Source organism: Alligator sinensis, unplaced genomic scaffold (assembly GCF_000455745.1).
Source record: "Alligator sinensis unplaced genomic scaffold, ASM45574v1 scaffold564_1, whole genome shotgun sequence".
In the NCBI taxonomy this organism is placed as follows: Eukaryota; Metazoa; Chordata; order Crocodylia; family Alligatoridae; genus Alligator; species Alligator sinensis.
In genome coordinates, this window is record NW_005842328.1 from 1,399,264 (window position 1) to 1,406,019 (window position 6,756).

Consider the following 6,756-nt stretch of genomic DNA (forward strand, 5'->3'; position numbering starts at 1 on the left):
GGTCCTCCTTCCTCCCCTTTTTGAAGATGGGAACCACGTTGGCCCTCTTCCAGTCCTCCGGCACCTCTCCAGAGCACCACGAGTGCTCATAAAGCTGCGCCCGGGGACTCGCAATGACCCCGGCCAGTTCCTTTAGAACTCTAGGGTGGAGATCATCCAGACCGGCTGACTTTAAAACGTCCAGCCCCTCCAGCAGCTCCCTAACTAGATCCTCACATACCCTGGGCTCAGGTGTGCCTCCCTCGGGGCCCGATGGGGGCCTAGCAGGGAGGTGGCAGTTCTGGTCCTTACTGAGGAAGACAGAGGCAAAGAAATCATTAAATACGTTGGCTTTGTCGTCTGGTGTGACAACCAGATTCCCCGTCGCGTCCTGCAAGGGCCCCACATTACCCGGGGCCTTCTTTTTACTCCCTATGTATTTAAAAAAGGACTTCTTGTTGTCCTTAATCCGGGAAGCTAGTCCCAGTTCCATCTCTGCCTTGGCCTTCCTAACTACCCCCCTACACCCCCAAGCAACTGCCGAATAGTCCTCCTTGGTGATGACCCCTCCTTTCCATTGGGAGTAATTCCTTCCTGACCCCAAATAGGGTGATTGGTCTGAGCCAGATTTCTTTCTTTCAGCTATTGGAAAAGAGAAATCCTTGCTCATGTAACATCTACAAGCTAAGATGAAGATTTTAGAGCTCTTTTAAATAGATCTCAAACCAGCAGCTTTGCTCTCTGAGCACTCATCCATTAAGAAGCCCAGGAAAACACAGGCAATGCACAGTACAGGCGGCATGCGCTCGCCAAAAGCTGCCAAAAGCAAGGCTCAAACATCCTGTAGAGAGGGATGCTAGTTGGGTTCAATAGCTACTACACATTACCTTGATTACTCTGCCATCAGCTTGCCTGCAGATACCTTAGTCTGCAGAGCCCTGGGCTTGCTGCATACATCCAGATTATCGCAGCTAATTTGCTGAATATCACTTCCCAGGAGGTGGCAGGTGCCAAGCTCTGAGATCAGCCCCACATAGGCATCAGCACCCACTTGGGGATGATCAACAAGTAGTCTGCTGAAAACATGACAAGAGTTAAGCCCTGATGCGGGTTTGCATTCTCTTTGTCAGATACTCTCAAATTAGAGAGAAAATTAATATTCTGTTCAAGAGCATTTCAGTGCAAGACTTATGCACAGCTCGCCCACCTCTAGACACAGCTAGGAAATGGGATCTGGAGAAAGTCTGACAGAAAAGCTTTGCTGCTGTACCCATCTCCTCCCCCCCCACACCTCTCCCCTCCCTTCTGACCTGTGCCTGAAGCTGCCTTGCTCCTCTTTGAACGGGCAGCACAAGTGCACTGTCAATAGTTTAAGACAACCTGGACTTTCCAAGTGTGCAATAAATTGTATTACTACCTCGGCAGCAGGACAAATGGGACCTGAACTCTTTGAATTATAGGCAGGGGCTCTGTGAACCACATAAAACTCCATGTGAATAAGAGGCTATCAACATTTGTTTAAATAATGTCAGAGAGACTCTTAGGGATTTCTGACATTTGGAAAATAAAAGAAAAACAGTGACCAATTTCCGTCTCTTCATTAGATCTTGTAATTATTCCTGCCAGCAAAATGAAATACAGCAGTACTTACAGAGCAAAGAGACAAAACCCTGCTGCAGAACAATTACAGAGAGGTTGGCTAAGCCAAGTACGCTATATTAGCCTTGCAAAGAGCACCAGAAAGAAAACAAAATGCATCATCTCATTTCAATACAGCCGTTCCATCCAGGTGGGACAGCCCAAGCCACCCACAGCATTCAATAGCCCCAATTCAGCTAAGCAAGAATGGGCTTAACTTTAACATGCTCAAATCCCATTCACTTCAATAGGATGCAAGGACATGCTTTGCTGAATTCAGCAACTGAGATGCTTCAAGCTCTGAGGAAATTTGACACGGCCTGGAGAACCAGTAATGAGGCCACGCCACTCTGCCCCCAACTATAAGGAGCTCAGAGTCCCCTGTACAGGGCTGAGTGCCTCTAGCTCCAGCCAAACCCAGTGGAAGCCAACAGTACTCAGCACCCCTGATAACTGCAACATGCTGCAACCACAGTGTGGATGGACTCTGCACGCTTTCCCCCTGCCTCCTCTGTAAAACTAGCAAGGGATGTACAGCACCAAGGTGTCTGCTGTAGGCAGAGGTGAGGGTGCCGTAGTGCAGTCGCACCCCTTTGATTCCTGGTTCGCCCAAACATTAAAGCCAACTGCCTGGGAGGGGAAGTGGCACTTCTATTCAGGCAGCAATGAGGGCCTTGGAGACTCATTATCTTCTGATTCCTGCTCATCTCTCTTCCCTATACAGGTGTGAATGACTCTCTCTACTTTGTTACGGACTTGATGTTCCACTATTCAGACTACCCTTCCTTCTACATTTCGACTGTCTGTTAGTCATGTGGCAGGCCAGCAGGGGGCGCTTCTGCACTGAGCCATGCACCTCTCTGCACCCGACCACCTTCGGGGTGTCTCCCTGGGGTGCCTCATGTCCGGCCAACCCCCGTCCCCGAACACACCTGCAAGCCTGGGGTCACCACTGCCACCACCCACCCAGGAGTCTCGGTCTGTCCATGGTCCTGTGCCCCCTAGGATACACGGGCATCGTAGACCTTGAGGGTGCTCAACCCACTGCAAGAACTTGGGATGCTTCCTCTAGCCCGAAGCCCAAATAGGAGCCTCCCTTAGTCAGCTGGACCAAGGGAGCACCAAGGCATAACCCAGTCCCTTCCCCCAGTAAGTCTCCCATACTATGCTCAGACGAGAACTTTATTGGTACAGAAGGAAGGCTTGGGGTAAGATACAGGATAGAGCAATATCATAGAATCATAGGATCCTAGAAGTCGAGTCGGAAGGGACCTGGTAGATCTTCAAGTCCAACCCCCTGCCTGGGCAGGAGGAAAACTGGGCTCAAATGACCCCAGCCAGGTAGGCATTGAGCCACTTCTTAAAGACCCCCAGGGTAGGAGCCAGCACCACTTCCCTTGGAAGTCGGTTCCAGATCCTAGCCGCCCTGACAGTGAAGTAGTTCTTACGGCTGTCTAATCTAAACCTACTCTCCAACAACTTGTGGCCGTTATTTCTTGTTATCCCGGGGGGCGCTGCGAGAAACAAGGTCCCCCCCAGTGAGTTTATAGACGGTCACCAGGTCCCCCCTCAGCCTTCTCTTGTGAAGGCTGAACAGGTTCAGGTCCCGTAGCCTCTCATTGTAGGGTCTGCCCTGCTGTCCCCGGATCATGCGGGTAGCCCTCCTCTGGACCCTCTCCATGCTGTCCACATCCCTCTTGAAGTGGGGTGCCCAGAACTGGACACAGTACTCCAGCTGTGGCCTGACTAGTGTCATGTAGAGGGGGAGGATCACCTCCTTGGCCCTACTTGAGATGCACCTGTGGATGCACGATAGGGTCCAGTTAGCCCTGCCGACCATGACCTCGCATCGTCGGCCCATGTTCATCTTAGAGTCAATGATGACTCCAAGATCCCTTTCTGCCTCCGTGCTCTCAAGAAGGGAGTTTCCCATCTTATAAGTGTGTTGCTGGTTACTACTGCCCAAGTGCAGCACCCTGCACTTGTCCGTATTGAAACCTATCCAGGTCTTGCTACAGTCTTTCCCTCCCTGCTAACGTGCCCACCTCACCCCAAATTTTATCATCATCAGCAAATTTGAACAGGTTGCTTTTCACCCCGTCGTCCAAATCGCTGATAAAGAAATTAAACAGAATGGGGCCAAGGACCCAGCCCTGGGGGACTCCGCTGCCCACTTCCCCCCAGGTCGAATATGACCCATCCACCACCACCCTCTGAGTACAACCCTTCAGCCAATTCGCAGTCCTTCTGACCGTGTAGGCTTCGATGCAACGGTCGCCTAGTTTTTTAATGAGGATGGGGTGGGAGACAGTGTCAAAGGCCTTGCTGAAGTCCAGCAAGAATATCAAGAATATAAAAGAATAACCCCCGCAACCTTTCTGCGGACCACCTGAATGGAGCTCGTGGCCCAGCAGTGGTCCGCAGACCACAGTTTGAGAACCTCTGCCCACAGTGTGGCCTGGTAGCCGCTGATTACGCAACTGCCATACCGCAAACTATATATCTAGATAGATCTCAAGTAGCTTACTCACAAGTGTCATCCACAAACTCCTGGAAGATCGATTCAGGCTCAGTATTAGGAAAAACGCCTTCACAGTCAGGGTGTCCAGACTGTGCAATAAGCTCCCTTCAGAGGTAGTTTAATCACCTTCCCTGGAAATCTTCAAGAGGAGACTAGACACTCACCTTGCTGGGGTCACCTGCCCCCAGTTATTTCTCTCCCTGCTTCCCAGCATGGCTCGCTCCAGCATGGCTCTACCAAAAATGGCCTTGCCCTCCTTCTTCATGGGAAGCCCTTTAATCCCCTATCATGACCTCATCACTAAGGTCTCACCAGGAGCAGCCCCATTGGCTGAAGCCCGCTGCTTTCAAATGACATCACCTTCCCAGGTGAGGAAGCTAGTCACATGACTTGCAGTGGGGGGAGCTGAACAACCAGAGCAGGTTCCCCCACCCCTGAGGAATGAACCTGTCCAGGTCACAGCGGCAGAGCTGGCTGCATAGCAATCGGATGATAGACAGGTACGAAAACAATAGCAAGGGTCCGGGGCGAAGCGGGGAGGGCATTCAGCCACAAGCCATTCCTAGTAATGCTGCTCTTCTATTGCACAGCCCTGCAGACTCCTTTTAGCTCCACCAAAAACTGTAACTCAGGTGCAGAAATGACAGACAGTAAAGCACTGCAGGCTCTCTCAAGAAAACTAGGTTTTTTGTATGAATCTGAATAAGAGGTGTACATTTAACTATAATAACTACGGGGCTAATGACACAGTATCTCTGGACTATTTTGTGCCTAGTTTGTCTTTTTTTTTTATTTAATATGTAAGATAGCAAATCTGTGCACATTCCAATAAAGTGATATTTGTTTTCGCTTTGAACTTAAGCTGAATGATGTAGTGTTAGGCCCCAAGCATACAAGTAAAGCTTTTAGTTTCTCGTTACCTGGAGAAAAATATGTTGTGCTATATCTGATGATGTGCCATACCAAAATCCTAGATCTGCCCATGGCTTTATGTCTGAGCATTTCAGAGAGCTTTGCTTACCCGAGTCACCCAGTATAGAAACCAGTACACAGAGCTGCCGCAGCCCACAAACTGGAAGAGCTTAACCTCTCTCTGCCAGCATAGAGGGAGGGTGGGAGGGAGGGAGGAAGGGAAGGGAGAGCCTTCTACCTAGGGAAAGGGGCAACTGGGAATCTAGGTCTGCCACTCTGCATCTGTGTTAAGACTCTAGATCAGTCACAAATATGCCACCAAAGAGATCACCACTCCTGGACTTCATGCCTCTAAGTCTTCTCCTGGTAGCACCTTAAAGTTTTGGACACCATCAAGGGCACTGTGCACACACGGAGCCATAGGCATCAAACCGTCTCCCTGGAGTCACCCAAAAGCTCTGCATGAGGCAAGAGTTTAGATCTGGGGGCACCTATGCACATGACAGAGCTCTGCTGCACCACAGGCTAATTTGCACACGTCAGCACAGACTCGATTAACCAAGTCTGCTGCGAGTCTGCTGCAGCGTGCTCAGCAGCCTCTGTGTCACGTGTATTCAGCGGCCCCATGTTTCAAAATGGCAACGGGGCACTTTAACTAAAGATCGTTGAATGAGCTTTAGTTAAAGTGCCCCTGCCACCATTTTGAAGCACAGGACATTGAATACACATGATGCTGCAGGCGCTTTAATTAGAGCAGCTCCCTGAGGCAATTACAGAGCGGTTGGCTAAGCCACGTATGCTTTATTATCCTTGCAAAGAGCACCAGGAAGCAAACAGAACGAATCGTCTCATTTCAGTCGAGCCCTGAGAACCACTCTAATTAAAGTGCCCCCCACTCCACCCTGGAGCACGTGTATAGGGGCCGGAGAGCTGAAATGGGGGCAGGACCCCACGGCTCACTAGTCACAGGGGCAGGTTTTCCAAGGAGCACAACCTCAGAGCCCCTGAATCTGCAGGGCTGCCTGTGAGATACGTGGTAGAATTAAAAATAAAAGGGGGAGGGACAAGGAATGGTTTTGACTTTGTAGCAGGCTCACCTTTCAGAGCTTGGGTTGAGTCCCAGGCTTGAGATCCTGCTGTTTTGACTGGTGGAGCCCATCCACCAATCAGGAGGCAGCAAGAGAAATAACGTCACGCCCCTTTCCTGAGGGGAGGGGGAGAAGAGTTCCTGCTGGACCTGATTGAAGACTACAAACTGTCAGGTCGGGCAGTTTTTGGGGGCGGAGCCTGGAGTGTATAAAAGGAGCTGCGTGCCCGGCACGGGGGAGATGCGTTGGGGATGGAGAAGAGAGAAGAGCGGGGCTTAGAAGAGCTGAGGAGAGCTGCTCTGCAGGGTGAAGCAGTAGCCCGGGAAGAGCCCCTGAAGACTTCCATTAGCCGGGAGCGGCGGATGGCTCCGGTGGTCAGGTTTGTGGTGCACAGCACGGCGCGCAGCGTCCAGACCCTGGGAGCTGCCTGAGGTGGCTCAGGTCTGCAACCTCTGGCATGCAGCCAGAGACATGGTGCACAGGCTGGTGCACAGAGCAGGGTCTTTGGGGCCCCTGGGGCGGCTCAGGTCCTCAACCCCCCAAACGAGGCTGGGATCTCAGTGCAGGAGGTGCTGCATGGAGGGGCAGACCCTGGGAGCCACTTGAGGTGGCTCGGGG